We start from the raw sequence: 18,543 nt of genomic DNA, 5'->3' as shown, positions 1-18,543 counted from the left end.
TTATTGAGCCTGTTTATGGACAGTGAAACATTTTATCCCTTTTCTTATGCATCCTACTACCGGCTTAAGCGGTACATGGCATTGTATTGTTGTACACTTGTAGCACACTTACACTTTTATTTACGACTTCGACAGATAGCGTGAGAACATTTAACAATTAAGTTAAAATTAAGGCAACACCTTTATGACAACTCTGTTAGAATTTTCATAAATATATTTTGTTTCAAAAATTACATTGCATGATCTTTTACTACATTATATAGTGAAAACTATCCATTAAAATACTATTCAGTTTTTCAAGTTCCTTTAAACTGTAGCATGATCTTTCATTGTATGACATAAATATACAATACAGTTCGTATGATAAAATTAAACAACTGATGTTTAAAAATTTATGGTAAAAGGACTTATTATCTTATACGGAAGGACCATTTCTTATCTGGCTTTGGAAGTCCCATGGAACATATTGCTTCTAATGAGTGTGTCTTTATATCAGAATGACAGGTATGATATCTTCGGACAAATTAAATATATACTATTATAGAAAAGAGCATTATTTAAATTTGCCACTATTTTCGTCAGTCAAATCTTTGTGATAAAATAATGAAAATCAAATGAATACTTTATACATAACTAACAAAAATAAACATTTTGAGTAAAATCATTAAAAATTCATTTTCGCAAGGGTTATTTCAAACGTATTCAAACAAATATTCAATTAATTCTTGTCTAATTATCTGATAAATAATTAAGAAATTGATTTAATGGTAAAAGTTATAACACAAACTGAATTATTGTCATATTCATTTCATACAATAATCCAATTTCCATTTATAACTGCCTGCTTAACAAGCCGTTTCAGAAGCTTTACAAATAATTTAACGTGGAATAATAATGTTATTTTTTCTCTGTTCATGATTTTACTCATTTATGTTCTAACTAATCGTTTATGTCACACATTACTTTTCTTATTAATTATTTGTAGATCACCTAAATAAAAGTGAATGTCTCCATATCGGAAGGTTTGTTAGGTCTGTTATACCATAAATAATTCTGTTGACAGAGTTTAGTAATTAAATGGCATCAAAGAACGGAAAGATTATTTATGGGTGATGTGGTTCATGTGAGTGTGAGATACAGAATCTGATATTACAAATCTCTTGATATATATAACAGATAATAAATTGTTCAAGAACAACATATTATCATATATTGAAGTGTATACTAAATTACATACTTAGAACACTATCATGATTTATTTTCCAGAAATATTTTATATGAATATATGAAATACTTTTGAAAAGTATGCCATTGTAGACGAATCCACTTTAACATTTAGGAATTAGTATATTTTATTTCAAATTGCCTTTGTAACGCATTTTTTTGTATTTGTATTATTGTTTTCTTGCACGACTGAACTAAAATTATTTAAAAGCATTAGTGTCATCAGCGAAACTAACCTTTTTACAGACATACGGGCACTAGTAAACATAGTTTACTCAACAATTTTTCTACGAATTGTTCACCTGTTTACCTGTAAGCATTCACTTTTTATTTGGAATGTTTTAAGCCCCGAATGATACAAATGATTTTCTAATTGACTGTACGTCTGTTTATCTGTCTGTCAGTTTTTGTCCTGTTTGTAACTTTGTTAATGATGGGTGGATTTCAAAGAACTTAGCATGAATGTTAAGCACATTGAGACAACGTGTCGCATTTTACAATATACAAACATACAATTTCAAAGACACTTACTTGATATGTTCATAAAACTGCATTGATGGTCGTGTCGGATTGGCAATTCTGTCATTCCTTGATCGATTTCAAAATAAATTGTCTTAAATATGTTGAACTTAATGACAGTGTCGCGTGCAAGAATTTGCTCTCCAGCACAAAGATCATGTTCATATGTGTACGACTAAAGATATAGTAGGAATCTTTTTTATAAAAGTGCATGATATTCCTGTCAAAATTCTGTCATTTAAGACGCACTTTAAAATAACTTTGCTTAGGTATGGCGTGATGGACATGATGACGAATTGTCGAACGAAAAATCAGGCTTCAAGTTTTAAAGGGTCATAATTGTACTTAAAAATTCATGATATGATTGTTTAAAGACGGTCGTGTCCGCTATATGACTGCATTCAAACTCAGCCTTTAACATTTTTAAATTTGCCGTTTTGGGAATTCGTTATTGATAATGTTTTTCTCTATGTTAATAAGATGCCATATTCTGAAACAAGAGCCAGTTGTCAAGGTCACATTTAAATATGGTATTAGTCCAAGTATAACCAGATGAAAAAGTCATGAATAATAAAAGGTTTGTCAATGTAGTACGAAGGGACTAATGTTATGTTTCTAGCTAACTATATATGCTGTATTTAACGTTGATATAGAAACTGTTTTAGGTACGAATTTCATTACAGATACTTCCGATATCATTTTGGTGAATAATGAATAAAATACTTTCCTAGAACATCATTTTTTTTTGCCTTCGAGGATTGTTGTTTCAACTCAATTTGCAGCTCGGTATTCAATGCTGCTTATGAAACGTAATCATGTTCCCTATATATGACAAGTATAAATGAGGTCAAAAGTGGGCGTGTTCACTGAAGCTACTTCAAGAATAAATTAATGATGACAACGTTTTATCATGATGTAAAATAGCTCCATTTTTGATAAGTATAGGCCAATTTCGAATACTTTGTATCGATATTGAAAACAGTTGAACACATGACCCTAACAGTAGTAATTATTTTAGAGTACACTGTAAATGTAACATGTAATTGAACAAAAAACAGGCATGACTAGAAGCAAATTTAAATGTAAATTAAAAGTCCGAGATAGAGACAAATAATTTTTTGGGGTTATTAACTAACACTAACATAGCCTGTAATAAGTGAGTAAAATTTTCCGTTTTAACACAAACAAAGGCAACGAAGAAGTGACCTTTGAAGATATTAAATTAAAAGATTCAAACACCACAAAAACCAGTACCAAGTAAATTCATGGGAAAACATGTCGTCATTGAAACATTCAAGTGAATGATTATGAATTAAGTTATAGAAAGGGCATCGAAACACGGGGTAATCTGTGCGAGGGGACGTCATATAAATATACAATTTTTAATAAAATTATTTCAACACAAAAATATCTTGAATAGCCAAAAAAATTCAGTAATACTTTACTCCATTACTGTATTCGATTCCATGAATAAATATTTAAACCTTAGTAGCAAGGATTTTTAAATTGTTGCATGCGGGCATTAGTCAGAGAAGAATTATATCTGACCCTCAATATAATTAAAATGCAAAGTTGGTTACGGGATATTTTTATAATTTCTAAGACATTAAATCGAATGTAAGTAAAAAGCATTTATTTCTTTAATTTTCAAATTATGTTGCTTACAAAATGCAACACTTAATTTTATTTGCAAGAGTACCATGTCAATGTTGTAAGACAAAACAATATATATGCAAACAAAACATTTAATCAATCGAAAATGTTTTCATCACATCATTTGGTACGTCCATTTATTCCCGTAAACGTAATGATGCGCCACAATTAGTGATAAGAAACACATAAATCAATTAACATTTGGAACACTTGGACACTTATACAATTAGACCATTAGACCATTAGTTTGCATGTATGAATGAAAATGATAAAATATTTATACAGTCAAAGACAATCTTATGATTTCATTTAAACAGTAATCAACTTTAAAAATATTTTTTGCAAAATTCACCGAAAATGTGAGTTAAACATTCTTTTGGCTCAATATTGATATTCGACAGTATATTTAGTAAATGTTCTTTTGTCAAATTACATCATATAATATCAAAGCATATTCTGTCAATTTGCGTGACCTCCAGAAAATATTAATTTTGCAATGCCTTTTCTAACTCCTCAAAGCGTCTGAGTGTTGCTTCCGTTGTTTGATTATTTGTTTACCTTTGAAAATGTTTCTCTTTTACACATTTTTATATAAACTCATTTGCGTGCATACTTTATAACTGCGCATACGTACGTTGTAAATGAACGTTTTTCTAAGTACTCTGTATTCTATTCTTGTAAAATTAGTACACTATCAACAAACAAACAAACAAACAAACAAAAACAAACTAAAAAAACATTAAAAATCAAAGCACAGACGACCCAAACAAATAAAAACAGAAAAAAACGCTTATGAAATTTAACAAAGACAAATGTTTTTATGTAGAAACTGCAAAGGTCACAAATTATTAGTGAAAACATTTATTCAAGAATTAGACTAGAAAACTGTCATATTTCAAGCCATCACAGGGGTCACAGCTTTTGTTTAAACCGAATCATTTTTCATGTAATAGGCTAGTCAAACAGAGGCGTGCGTAAAGATTCAAATTCAAACATAGATAGTTAAAATAATACCTGAATGAAAAGACTATAAATTACTTTCAATAGAACTTTTTTGTGTATTTGTGGTATTTCTCATAATTTTTGTCGATTTTGAAAACAATCGTACCACTTTGCTTATCACATCTGCCATAACAAACGAGTGTACTGCAAACGAAATTGCATTTATAGACACAATAAAATGCCACAATTAGAAGCTAAATCTAAATGTACATAAAAACCCTGATTTATAGACAAACAATTTATTTGTTTTGTATGGTTGAACTGACGTACTATACGTACATGTATTAACAATACGCTACATTACTTGAAAAACAAATACATATGAGATAAGTCTGTGTTGATTAAAATGACAAAGTCATAATTCTCGTCTAATTATTTGATGAATAATTATGAAATTGATATAATGGTTAAAGTTATAACACAAACTAAATTATTGTCCTATACATTATACAATAATCCAATTTCCATTTATAACTGAATGTATAACAGGCCGTTGGAGATGCTTTATAAATTATTTGAGCGTGGAATAATAACGTATTTATGTTCTAACTAATCTTTTATGTCACACATTATTTTTCTTAATGATTATTTGGAAATCACCTAAAACAAAATGAATTCGTCCATATCGGATGGTTTGTTATACCATTAATAATTCTGTTGAAAGAAATTTAGTAATTAAGTGGCAACAAAAAACGGAAAGATTATTTATGGGTGATGTTTGTTCATGTGAGTGTGAGATACAGAATCTGATATTTCAAATGTCTTGGTATATATAACAGTTAATAAATTGTCAAAGAGCAACATTTTATCATTTGTCATATAAATGTTTATACTAAATCACGAAGAACATTAGTACAATCAACATTTTTTTTCAAGAAATATTTTATATGAATAGCCAAATGATACATTTCTTTTTATAAAAATTTGAAATACTAATGAAAAGTATGCCTATTGTAGGCCAATCCACTTTAATATTTAAGATTTAGTGTAACTTTTCAAATTGCTTTTGTAACGCAATTCTTTTATACATATATTTACTTATCGTATTGTTTTTGTTGACGATTGAACTAAAATTATTAAAAAGCATTGATGTCATCAACGAAACTAAGCTTTTTACAATCATATTAAAATAACACATAACAATCTTTCTACGAATTGTTTACATGTAAGTATTCTTTTTCCTTTTTTTAGGGGGGGGGGATGGGGGGTGGTATTTGAATTACCAAATATATATGTAATTTTTTAATTTACTGTCCGTTTGTTCCTCTGTCTGTCCGTTTTTGTCCAGTTTGTTACTTTGTTTAATATGATGGGTGGATTTTAAAGAATTTCACATAAATGTCAAGCACATTGAGACAACGTGTCGCATTGAACAAAATGCAAAAATACAATTTCGATATGTTCATAAAACTGCATTGATGGTCGTGTCGGATCTGCAAATTCTGTCATTCCTTGATCGATTCAAAATAACTGCTTAAGTGTGTCGTGGTGGACATAACGACGACGTGTCGCACGAAAAATCAGGCTAACAGTTTTAACTTTAGGGTCAAACTTGTACGTAAAACGTCATGATGTGATTGTTTAAAGGCGCTCGTGTCCGCTCAATGGCTCCATACAAACCCAGCATTTAACATTTTGTAATGTTGCCATTTTGGAAATTCGTTAGTGATAATGTATTTATCTATGTTAATAAGATGGCATATTGTGAAACAAGAGCAAATTTAGCAGCCCAAAAGTCAGGGTCACATTGAAATATAAAAAATTTTGGTATGAAACCATATGTATAACCAGATAAAAACAGGTCATGAACAATTAAAGGTTTTTCAATGTTACAGTAGTAAAAAAGAGATTTATACGATTTTTTAAATTTTCTCTTCAAAGTAAATATATATGCTGTATTAAAAGTGTATATACAATCTGTTTTAGGTATAAATTATATTACAGATAGTTCAGATATCATTTTTGTGAATTATGAATAAACTATTATCCTTGAAAACAAGTGATTTTATTTTTACCTTCGACAACTCAATTTGCAGCTCGTTTTACAATGTTGCTTATAAAACGTTATCATTTTCCCGAAAATGAAAAGTATAAAGGACGTCAAACGTGAGTGTGTTCACTAAGGCAAATTCAAGATAAATAAGATCATGATGCAACATAGCTCTAGCTTTGATAAGTATCTGCGGAATGTCGAATACTTTATATCGATATTGAAAACAGTTGAACACATGAGCCTAACAGTAGTAATTATTTTAGAGTGCACTGTAAATGTAACATGTAATTGAATAAAAAGACAGGCATGACTAGAAGCAAATTTAAATGTAAATTAAAAGTCCGAGGTAGAGAAGAATAATTTTGTGGGTTATTAACTAACACTAACTTAATCTATAATACGTGAGTAAGATTTCCCATTATAACAATAACAAAGGCAATGAGGAAGTGCCATTTGAGGATATTAAATTTAAAGATTCCAACGCCACAAAAACCATTACCAAGTTAATTATATATCTTTCTCGCATGGGAATACGTGTCGTCATTAAAACATTCAAGTGAGTGCTTATGGAATAAATAATAAAAAGGCATCGAAACACGGAGCAATCTGATTTGTGCGAGGGAGCGTAGTATAAATCAGACTGTCCAGTGCTTTGATCTACTTCCTCCTTTGTATCATAGGAAATATGTAACCAAAGAAAATGTCACCAATGAATGAGCATCTGAACATGACTTTTATCCCATTCTCTCTCGTCCTTAAAAAATGAGCTTATTTATGAGCATGCTATGTTTTATTCCCGAAAGACAGTGCGGTAACTGGAGTGCGGTAACTAATACCTGTCCCCCACTTCGCATGTATGTGTATACGGTTTAACTCTGACACATTTTCATTAGAAAAGTCTCGAAACTATGATACAATATCTAATGACATTATGTCAACAGCAAAATAGCCAGAAAAATCCAATACTACTGTATTCCATTACTGTACTCGATTCCATGAATAAATATTTATACCTCAGTAGTGATGATTTTTAAATTGTTGCATGCGGGGAACTATATCTGACCCACAATGTTATAAAATCTAAAGGAAGTTCACGGGATATTTTATAAGACATTGAATTAAATGTAAGTAAAACAGCTATTATTTCTTTAATTTCGAAATTATGTTGCTTACAAAATGCAATACTTAATTTTATTTATTACAATACTTTATTATCAAATAAAATGTAATATATGTAAAATATTGCAATACATATGTTTAAACTAATTATCAATGAATGGATATTTGTTGGCGTCCGCGCCGAAGCGCGGCGCCCCTTTATGGAATGAAATCAGATTTTGTGAAAGGGCGACAGCAACTTCTCGAGCCTTTTAGTCGGTCATAATAAAAGCCGATCATTCCGATCGGTATGAGGGTGCTTGATTATTATTAATTAAAAATGAAATGTCGCGATATGCACAATGAATAGCGAACTGGAGGATTTCGCAATGCAAACATTTTCAAATGCAATAAACTTTTCCGTCTCTTCGGTTTTTTATTTTTATCATTTTGTAGTACACAGTGGGTTATCATGGTATGTTAAAATAGAATGATGAGTTGATGACCTAAATGTTCCGAAAATCTATTTTGTAGAGGGATGTACTCCTATCGGTAATTACAGTCTCTCCCGGTCTATTTTGACCGTGATACTAGTGACCGGCGAAAAGTATCACACGTTTATTGTCCGGTCTCTCCCGGTTTTGGAGTAGATGTTTGATATCGTTACAGAACAGAACAAATATTTTACAGATAAATAAGCCTTTTCCAAAATGAATGTTTGTCACTTAGTTTGGTTACAATAATTAATAAACATAGATCAACTCTCAAATTTATTGATTGTTATTATACATAAACATACAATTCGAAAAAAACCAACAACAACAACAATAGCATGTTTCATTTTATCTATATGAGATAAAAACAATAAATATGTACAATAATTGTGAAAAAGGTACATTTTTATGGTTTTAATATGACACTATCAACTTTGAAACATTTTATTTAATTTGTTATTCGTGTTTAGTAAAGATGCCGAGGAATTATTCAAAGTTACAAATTAGATTTTATTAATTATTTAATTGATTGATAATTTAAAAAATAATAAAGAAAAATACAAATGTACATGTACATGGTTGAAGAATAAACAATATTATATATTGAAAGATTAACCATAATTTACTGACTTTTTCCAGTTAAGTTTTGACTTCGGTCGGTCAATATGACATTTGAATTCTTAAAATTTATTTTACAATTTTGATAAAAAAAGAGTAGTAAACGTAAAAAACTCAGTATTAAAATAGCACATAAAAACACAAAAAGGGAGGAAAACAATATTCATAAAATCTGAAATTTTTTTTTTAAAAAATAAAAATTACAATTATTGTATAATAAAAAATAATGCCAACATGGCATGGTAATATAACCAGTGTTTATTTTAAGTGTGAAAATTTTAAACCTTTTAAAAGGGGGGGTTTTTCCCCGCAAATTTAGCGTTTACATAATAAGGGCAATTCCCAAGTGGGGTGTTGAAAAATCCCCCTTTACACATGGGTATGGGATTATAAATGATTTTTATACAGAAATCCTTCCCTTTTAATAATCACGATAAATAAAGATATAACAAGTAATATTCTAATCTTTTAGCATGCCCAATTCCAAATTTTAAAAATGAACAATGCCCTTCCGTCCGTTCTTTTTTTGGAAAAAACCCCAATTAACCTTTTAAAAGTTTTTTAAAAATATTTGACACATATTTCTACTAGTTCATTTTAATTTTCTCCCATTTTTTTGTTTGGGAAACGCCCTTTGATGCTTTGCATCAATGCTTTTCTTGTGATATATTGGTTTAAAGTTTATTTTTTCCGGTGACAAGATCATATATAAGAATAACACATGTCTTTCAACAGGTCTTGTAACATTCCCCGCTAATTCTTATGATTTCTTTAATCAGCACGTCTCCATATTCTTATCATTTTTTTTTTCAAACGAAAACTCTTTTTTCTTTCTTAACACTACATTGTTGGCAAAAGTACAACTTAAATCATTTAAGTTATTATTAAAATTATTATACAGAGAAATCGTCTTTAAATTGTATAAGTTTGCACAAAGCTCTCAGTTAGTAACGGTGTTGAAATTTATTTTAACATTTCTTTTCCGAATATATACATGTCAACATAATATAATTATAATACAAGTCAATTAATATATTTACGGAAGACATAGTATCATCATTTAATACATTCACAGTTTACATGGATAGTGAGTATGTGTACATTCTTAAACTGCTTATATATACTTTAATGTATTTCTTTAATTCTGGACATGTGCTGCTTTCAGAAATAATAAATATTAAAAAATAGAACTTAATGCAAAATGTATATTTAAGATGAGTTAATTATATAATTAATGGTTTCAAAAATCTTAATATACGAACAGAACAGTGTTTTTTCGTATCCAAGAATGTTTCTTTTATGATTTTATCATGTCGAAATACCAATCAGCCTGTCGATCAAAAATGATAACTGCAATACAATATTTAATATTTAAAAGATAAGTGTATTATTCATAGTATTTCATATACATATATTTATTTATTCATTTATTTATCAAATGATTCAGAGACTTGATGATTTTTTATTTCCTGATTAAATTTTAATTAATATTATGCCATACTTATACAGTGTTTTGTAAGACGCCTTATTTTCTGATTGTTTATCTTTGATAATTAATGATGATAATTTTGACAAGACAATGGTACTAATTACATTAAATAGTTTATTTGTGACACAAATGACAACTTGTTTAACATGTTAAAAAGTTTGAAGTTTTTTCCAAGATGAGCTGCTTGCTTTTTTCAGTGTGTCGTACAGTAGCTATGTTGGACTTTGCTTTGCAAATGCACCAAACAGACCTTAACCCATTACTTCATATACACGCCTTTTAACGCCTTTTTCACCCCCCCCTTTTTGTGGTCTCAAATGGTGAAAAAAATGAATTATTTAGGCCCTTAACACTTGTTTTTGTTTGAGAAATGTTGTTAAAAAAAGTGACCACTTTTTCGGCGCGGCCCCCCAACCAAAAGATACATCAGGGGGTTGTCAGAAGGGGGATGTGCCCCCTTCTGTTTGGGGGGTTTGAAGGGGGGCGGAGTCCCCCTCATCGCCAAGAAAATTTTGGACTTGTGAGAGGCTATCAATGACCCCAGATTGATCATAAGGTAACGTGTAACCAACGCTGAAAAGCATTTGACTCTATCTCAATCTATTGAGAAGTTGCAGCACTTTGAAATCAATTATGATGGAAAAAATCAACGCAAAATAGTGATTTTTGGCAATTTTGAGATGTCCCCTCGTTGCCATGGTAACAGAAAATTTAAGCCTGAGCATGTTGTTGCAAGGGCAATGGTCCAGTCAACATTTGTGCCAAGTTTGATTAGTGTTGAAGCAGTTTTTATAGTATTATATCAATTTGAACTTGTAACGGGAGACTTTTCAATGAAAACAGCCATTTTTCACAAAATGCTCATGAAGTAATGGGTTAATGAAAAAAATAAAATTTTTTACAAAACAACAATTTTTCTTCAAATTTATATGACAGGCCATGTTTAAACATGGAAAAACGCAATTTAGAGTAATTTCAAGTATTTTCATCATTTTCTGTTAACCCATTACTTCATATACACGCCTTTTAACGCCTTTTTCACCCCCCCCCCCTTTTTGTGGTCTCAAATGGTGAAAAAAATGCATTATTTAGGCCCTTAACACTTGTTTTTGTTTGAGAAATGTTGTTAAAAAAAGTGACCACTTTTTCGGCGCGGCCCCCCAACCAAAAGATACATCAGGGGGTTGCCAGAAGGGGGATGTGCCCCCTTCTGTTTGGGGGGTTTGAAGGGGGGCGGAGTCCCCCTCATCGCCAAGAAAATTTTGGACTTGTGAGAGGCTATCAATGACCCCAGATTGATCATAAGGTAACGTGTAACCAACGCTGAAAAGCATTTGACTCTATCTCAATCTATTGAGAAGTTGCAGCACTTTGAAATCAATTATGATGGAAAAAATCAACGCAAAATAGTGATTTTTGGCAATTTTGAGATGTCCCCTCGTTGCCATGGTAACAGAAAATTTAAGCCTGAGCATGTTGTTGCAAGGGCAATGGTCCAGTCAACATTTGTGCCAAGTTTGATTAGTGTTGAAGCAGTTTTTATAGTATTATATCAATTTGAACTTGTAACGGGAGACTTTTCAATGAAAACAGCCATTTTTCACAAAATGCTCATGAAGTAATGGGTTAATGATTGCACACAATATCTGCTACCTGTAACTTTTGAAATGTTTGTCATCCATCTTCTTGCACTTTATTAGATTTAACGTAGCAATACGACAAATATTAGAATCATAGTAAATCACAGAAATAATAAAATATCAATATATATATTTTTACAATCAATATGAAAACTGTACGTTTACAATGATGAATTGCATCATTTACCTATAATATTTTTACAGAGGAAGGTATAGTGAATGTTTTTGACATAGAAACAGCAATTTCTTTTTGATAAACTATTTTTGTGTGTTTCTGTATATTAAGTCCCTTTGCGTGATAAGCAATAGTGTTCATACAACAGAAACTGTTCGTTAACTTAATATGTTACCATTAACTTTTAATACTGAATTATAAACTATTCAATGTAACATTTACGTTATCCCTGACCTATACGTGTTCTACCCTGGTCGTCATTTTTAGGGTCATTCCCCAAATATCTTATGCTGAAGATATCTCTTAGAACTGCTGATAATTTTTTTTACATACTGGTGTTATAACACTATTTTCCTTCATATATACATATATAAAGTTTTGACAATAATTCTGTTATATCAGCTGTTGATATTGATATTTACATGTGTGATTTATGCAATCTTAGTCCATGAGAGCTCCACAAAACATCTTTCACTGTTGAGTACGGACCCCAGACAAGTAACTAATCCTTACCTTAAAGATATAATTCCGGTGCGCAAAATGGTTATTTTTTTAAAGTATTAGTATTAAAGATATGAAGTTGAGACGAAAGTTGGTCACTGATAGGAAAACATTTTTATATTCTAGGTCACATCCGCTGAGCGGTTTTATCATTTTTATTTTCTTTTAACAAATTTTAATTTAGGTATATATGTATATATGTATGATAGATGTTGAGTGTGTACATTACACTGTGAAATATACACTGTAATACATAAGGCAATTGAACAAATTCTAGTCAACCTTAATATTTTTAGACATGTGTTAACTAATACATAGACAGTTTTTGGTTTTAGATGTAACAATGTACATGTGTTTTATATTAAAATAAATATACATGTATAATCTCTTACAAATCATTAATTGATTGGTCACTTATATGTAAATTGTAGATTAGATATGTAAAATGTATGTGTATATATAATGTGAATGAGACTGAAATAAAATATTCTTATCTTATCTTACATGTAAATCATTTTAAATTTGGAAAACATGGCCATTTAGACAATTAGACCGTTAGAGTGCATGTATAAACGAGAATGATAAAATATTTACATAGTCAATCTTATGAATTATTTCATTTAAACAGTAATCAGCAATCAAAATATTTTTGCAAAATTCACCGAGCATGTGAATAAAACATTCTTATGCCTCAATATTGATTTTCGACAGTATATTTAGTAAATGTATTTTTGTCAAATTTCCTCATGTAAATTCGAAGCATGTTTCTGTCAAGTTGCGTGACTTCCAGAAATATTCTATTTGCAATTCCTTTTCTTACTCCTGAATGTCGTCTGAATGTTCCTTCCGTTTGTTTACCTTTGAATATGTTTCTCTTTTACATATTTTTTTATTATAAAGTCATTCGTGTGCATACGATATAACTAGCCAGGGGTCAAAATAAATATCTAGCGCGTACGTACGTTGTAAATAAATGTTTTTCTAAGTACGCTTATGAATTTTAACGGGTTTTATGTAGAAACTGCAAATGTCACAAATTAAGAGTGAAAACATTTATCCAAGAATTAGACTAGAAAACTGTCCTATTTAAAGCCATCACAGGGGTCACAGATAAGGTCACAACTGTTGTTTAAACCAAATCATTTTTCCTATAATAGGCTAGTCAAACAGAGGCTTGCGTAACGATAGGAATTAAAAAATAGACAGTAAAAATAAATAATAGCAGGATAAAAAGATTATGAATGATTTTCAAAAGAACTTTTTGTATATTTGTGGTATTTCGCATAATTTGTGACGATATTGAAAACAATCGAACTACTTAGCTAATCACATCTGCAATAACAAACGAGTGTACTGCAAACAAAATTGCATTTATCGACACTATAAAATGCCACAAGTAGAAGCAAATCTGAATGTACATAAAAACCCTGATTTATAGACAAACAATTTATTTGTTTAGTATGGTTGAACTGACGTACTATAGGTACTAACAATACTCTACATTAGTTGAAAATCAAACACATATGAGATATGTTTCCGTTGACCCAAATTACAACGTTATTGAGGTGAACTTAGGGTATGATTAAACTAAAATATTCAAAACCATAAATCAGGATTGGACGTTATATATAATACTGAACGAAAAAATATAATCATGGAATAATTGATTCAAGTATGATCATTTCATAAGCAAAATATATTAGCCGTGTCACGACAAAACCAACATAATGGGTTTGCGACCAGCGTGGATCCAGACCAGCCTGCGCATCGGCGCAGTCTGATCAGGATCCATGCTGTTCGCTTGCAAACCATATAACAAGTAGAAAAACTGATAGCGAACAGCATGGATCCTGATCAGACTTCGCGGATGCGCAGGCTGGTCTGGATCCATGCTGGTCGCAAACGCACTATGTTGGTTTTGTCGTGACACGGCTCATATTTTGATATGTATAGCAACGAAGAAAATCAATACAACTTGACTTCAATACGTTATGTTGTTTCATGTTTAGATATGTATACCTCAGAAGTGCCGTGTTTTATGAGGACACACGTACTTAAATTTCTGAAATAAGATAATTGAAAGTTAAGAGGATGTTGATCTGTCTTCTAAGAAATCTCAGCCCGCTTAATGTAAGTAAAATTGTCTTTAATATCATTGGTCATGAAATAATGAACTTGGTCCATGTTAATTTAATTAGGAAAGACTACATCTCATTGTAACGTTATGAACATTTATATAATAAAATTATTAATAATTGAGATACGATTTCAGAAGACTGTTTTAGATAAATTTAGAATATTCGACAGCTTTTTGATTAAGAAACAATAATATATTGAAAGAAAGCAAATGCTTATTGGCTTCATCACATGTTGTCTTAAATCAATTTGTTCATCATTCGGGAAAGAAGTTGTTTAAAAAAATTCTACATGTGTGTATGTAAAAGCAATGCATTCGTATCGAATAAAACATGTTTGCAATAATTGTTCTTTTATGAGAGCTAGACTTTTAATTGACAATCCAACTCATTTTGATCTTTCATCCCAGGAAAAAAATTACAAAATTTGCAATAAAATTAATAAGCATTGCGAAAGTTATTTTCAGTTGTCATTTAATTAAAAAATAAATATACTGACAAAAGTATTTTTGAAAGTAAGACTTACTATCTTCGCTTAGCTTCTTCACTTTTAAAAATTTAAATATATTTTTTATACGGATTTGATTAACAAAAATTGCTAATTCATAGCTTTTCACGAAATTCAAATAATTTACAATTTGGAATATGTTGTACTGTTTGTGTTTTGACATTGTTTTGAAATTTCTCTGATAAAGAACATTTACACACATACCATTTTCAAACCAAATATGGAGAGAACCAAAAATTATTAGAAATGCTAATCAGTTAAGTCATTACCATAGACATTATTAATAAAGAAAAATGTTTAATATATTACCAAGGCCTCGTTTACATCATATAAACATTCAACTGTTATGACTCGGAACAGATAAACATTTGACAACTAGTTAGTGCAAAATATTCTGTAGACGTTTCAATTGAAAGCACTGTATCCTAGAAACTTTTCTAGTTGAAACGGCATTTCATATATTTTATTTCCATTTGCTTTTGTCAAAATTAAGATTAAGTAACTAAACCAAGATTATTTGTTGGTTGTGTGCAAATAGCATTCATTACATGGTAAATATTCTTTGGTCTCTCATTATTTGTAATTATGTGTGAAGTAAGGAAGCAAATTTGGTGCGGACGTTTTTTTAACGTCATTCATACTTCAGATCATTCTTATCCTTTCATTTAACTTATTCTTAGATAAATCAGGTTAACATTTACTAAAATAACAACATGCTTTATTATTTACTGATCTTACCGTCCAACATATAAGTAATGAATTTTTACACTAACAGAAATGACCAAATTATTTAATATGACCAGTTGATGACCATCGGTGTCACAACCAAATGTAATTTATTTTTAAGGTTTATATTTACCTGCAATGAATTATATTTCAACAGGATCACACCAGGATATGAGTTTATTTGCTCATTACTTTCCAAATACTTTGATTATGTAAAATAAAAAATATGGAATTTCTAAAGAAAGCCAAAAACAACAAACGTGTTGCTGACTCGGATTTATTGAGTCTGTTCATGGATTGTGGTATGTCTTAGCTATTTACCAATGCACCCTAGTACCGGTACATTACATTTTATTGTTGTAAAGTTTACTTTCACTTTTATTAACGACTTCGAAAGATAGAATGAGAGTATTTATTTATCAATTAAGGTATCCTATTACATTTACATGATGCAGCATCTAAATACAAACTCCGTTTGAATATTTCCATAAATATAGTTTGTTTTAAAATTGCCGTGCATGTTCTTTTACTTGTAATGAAAACTACCTATTTAAATACTATTAAGTATTTAGAGTTTATTTAAACTGTAACATGGTAATTCATCGTATGGCATAAATAAACGATACAGATCACATGATAAAATTAAACAACTAATTTAAAAAATAATGTGAAAAAGGACTTATTATCTTATATGGAAGAACCGTTTATTATCTGGCTTTGAAAATCCCATGTATTTCCGCCCAGCAAGGAAGGATTTCAATTTCGGAAACAAAAAGAAATCACATGGGACAAGATCTGGAGAATACGGGGTTGAGGCAAAACAGTTTTTTTCTTTTTTCAAAAACGCCGAAACTATTGCAAAGGTATGAGCGGGGGCATTTTCATGTAGAAGACGGATATGCTTAAAAACCAGTGACAGGGCGTCGTTTCTTATAATACTTTTTTCAGTTTCTTAAGTACTACGTCTTTGTAGTACTTCCCAGTGATACTTTTGCCCTTTTTCACCGGCACTTTTATTGCGACTCCTTCACCAGAGAAGAAAATTGCATACAAAACCTTCTTTGCACTCAAAGACCGTTTGGCAATTATTGGGCGTTTGTTGTGTTTAGTGGCCCAGATTTTGTTGCTAACTTTTCTGACGGGCTCAAAATAATGGACCCAAGTTTCATCACCTGTGACGACATTGGCAAACTGTTTTTTGTCATATTTTGGAAACATTTGAAGCAGCTTTTTGGCCACCTTAACCCGTTGCCTCTTTTGCTCATCGGTCAACAGATGTGGCACCCATCTAGCAGAAATCTTTCTGACTTTCAAATGCTTCTTCAAAATAAAGTGAACCGTTGATAGTGATATGCCTACCTTTCGTGCAATATCACGAACTGTAAATCTGGCATCTTCTTCAATGATATTCTTTATTTTGGAGAGATGCAGATTTTGGCATACCTGATTTTGGTGCATTTTTGATGCACTCTACACCAGACTCAAATTTATTTTTCCATCGCCTAACTGTGTCATAAAACACACAAGAAGGCCCATAAGCAGTAGAGAGTTCAGTCATCAACTGCTTCAAAGAGCAACCAAGTTTTGAGTGAGCTTTGATGTAAGCCCGTATTTCATCTTTTTTGTCGAAGCTTCTACCAACCATTTTTACTACAGTGGTCAATTACTGCGGGTATTTAAATAGCAAATTGTATGTCTTACACTTAGTATAACATGTACATTTATACACCGTTGTGTAGGTATTTAATTAACCTATACAGGTATGTATTGGTTTTTATCGTGTCCCACGTGGATCACGAGATAGAGGACAATAAGCAATTCTTTTCGAACAGCCCTCGTATACTATTATAGAAAAAAGAGCATTATTTAAATTTTCCACTATCTGCGTCAGTCAAATCTTTGTGATAAAACAATGAACATCAAATGAATACTTTATAAATAACCCAACAAAAATATACCCTTTTGTGTAAAATCATAGGTAAATTAAAAGTCCGGGGTAGAGACAAATAATTCTGCGGGTTTTTAACTATCACTAACTTAACCAATAATAAATGAGTAAGATTTTCCATTATAAAAATAACAAAAGCAATGAGGAAGTGACCTTTGAGGATATTAAATTAAAAGATTCCAACGCCACAAAACCATTACCAAGTTAATTATATATCTTTACGTGTCGTCATTAAAACATTCAAGTGAGTGCTTATTGAATAAATAATAGTAAGGGCATCGAAACACGGAGCAATCTGATTTGTGCAGGGGGCGTAGTATGAATAAGACTGTTCAGTGTTTGGATCTTTTCTCTCTTTTGTATCATATGCAATATGAAACCAAAGAACGAGCATCTGAACATGACTTTTCTATCATTACCCCATCCTCTCTCGTCCCTAGAAAAAATGAGCTAATTTATGAGCATGTTATGTTTTTATTCCCGACAGACAGTGCGGTAACTGGAGTGCGATAACTAATACCTGACCTCCACTTTACATATATGTGTATATGATTTATTTCTGACACATTTTCAATAGAAAGGTCTCCAAACTATGATACAGTATCTAATGAAATTATTTCAACAACAAACTACCTTGAATGACCAGGAAAATCCAATAAAACTGTACTCCATTACTTTACTCGATTCCATAAAAAAATCTTTATACCTAGTGATGATTTTTAAATTGTTGCATGCGGGGATAAGTCAGTGAAGAACTATAACCTCTGACCCACGGATTTATTAAAATTCAAAGGAAGTTCACAGGATATTTATATAATTT

At 30.7% G+C, this 18,543-nt stretch overlaps 1 protein-coding gene across 2 annotated transcripts in view; it reads left to right on the top strand.

The window, feature by feature from the left end:
- LOC132730553 (uncharacterized) overlaps positions 1 to 18,543 on the top strand; it is a 44,380-nt gene that overhangs the window by 14,126 nt on the left and 11,711 nt on the right. Inside the window, exon 1 of one of the 2 annotated variants that reach the window (XM_060716506.1) lies at positions 7,437 to 7,515. The exons of the other annotated variant lie outside the window; for it this stretch is intronic. The gene's annotated coding sequence lies outside the window, so the exon portion shown is untranslated. Of the gene's footprint in view, positions 1 to 7,436; positions 7,516 to 18,543 lie in introns of those variants that run through there. 2 annotated transcript variants of the gene reach the window in all.

Source organism: Ruditapes philippinarum, unplaced genomic scaffold (genome assembly GCF_026571515.1).
Source record: "Ruditapes philippinarum isolate M1 unplaced genomic scaffold, ASM2657151v2 ctg1930_1_1_1_1, whole genome shotgun sequence".
Lineage (NCBI taxonomy): Eukaryota > Metazoa > Mollusca > Bivalvia > Venerida > Veneridae > Ruditapes > Ruditapes philippinarum.
The sequence above is the reverse complement of the archived record's forward strand: the minus strand, read 5'-3'. Positions and strand labels throughout refer to the sequence as shown.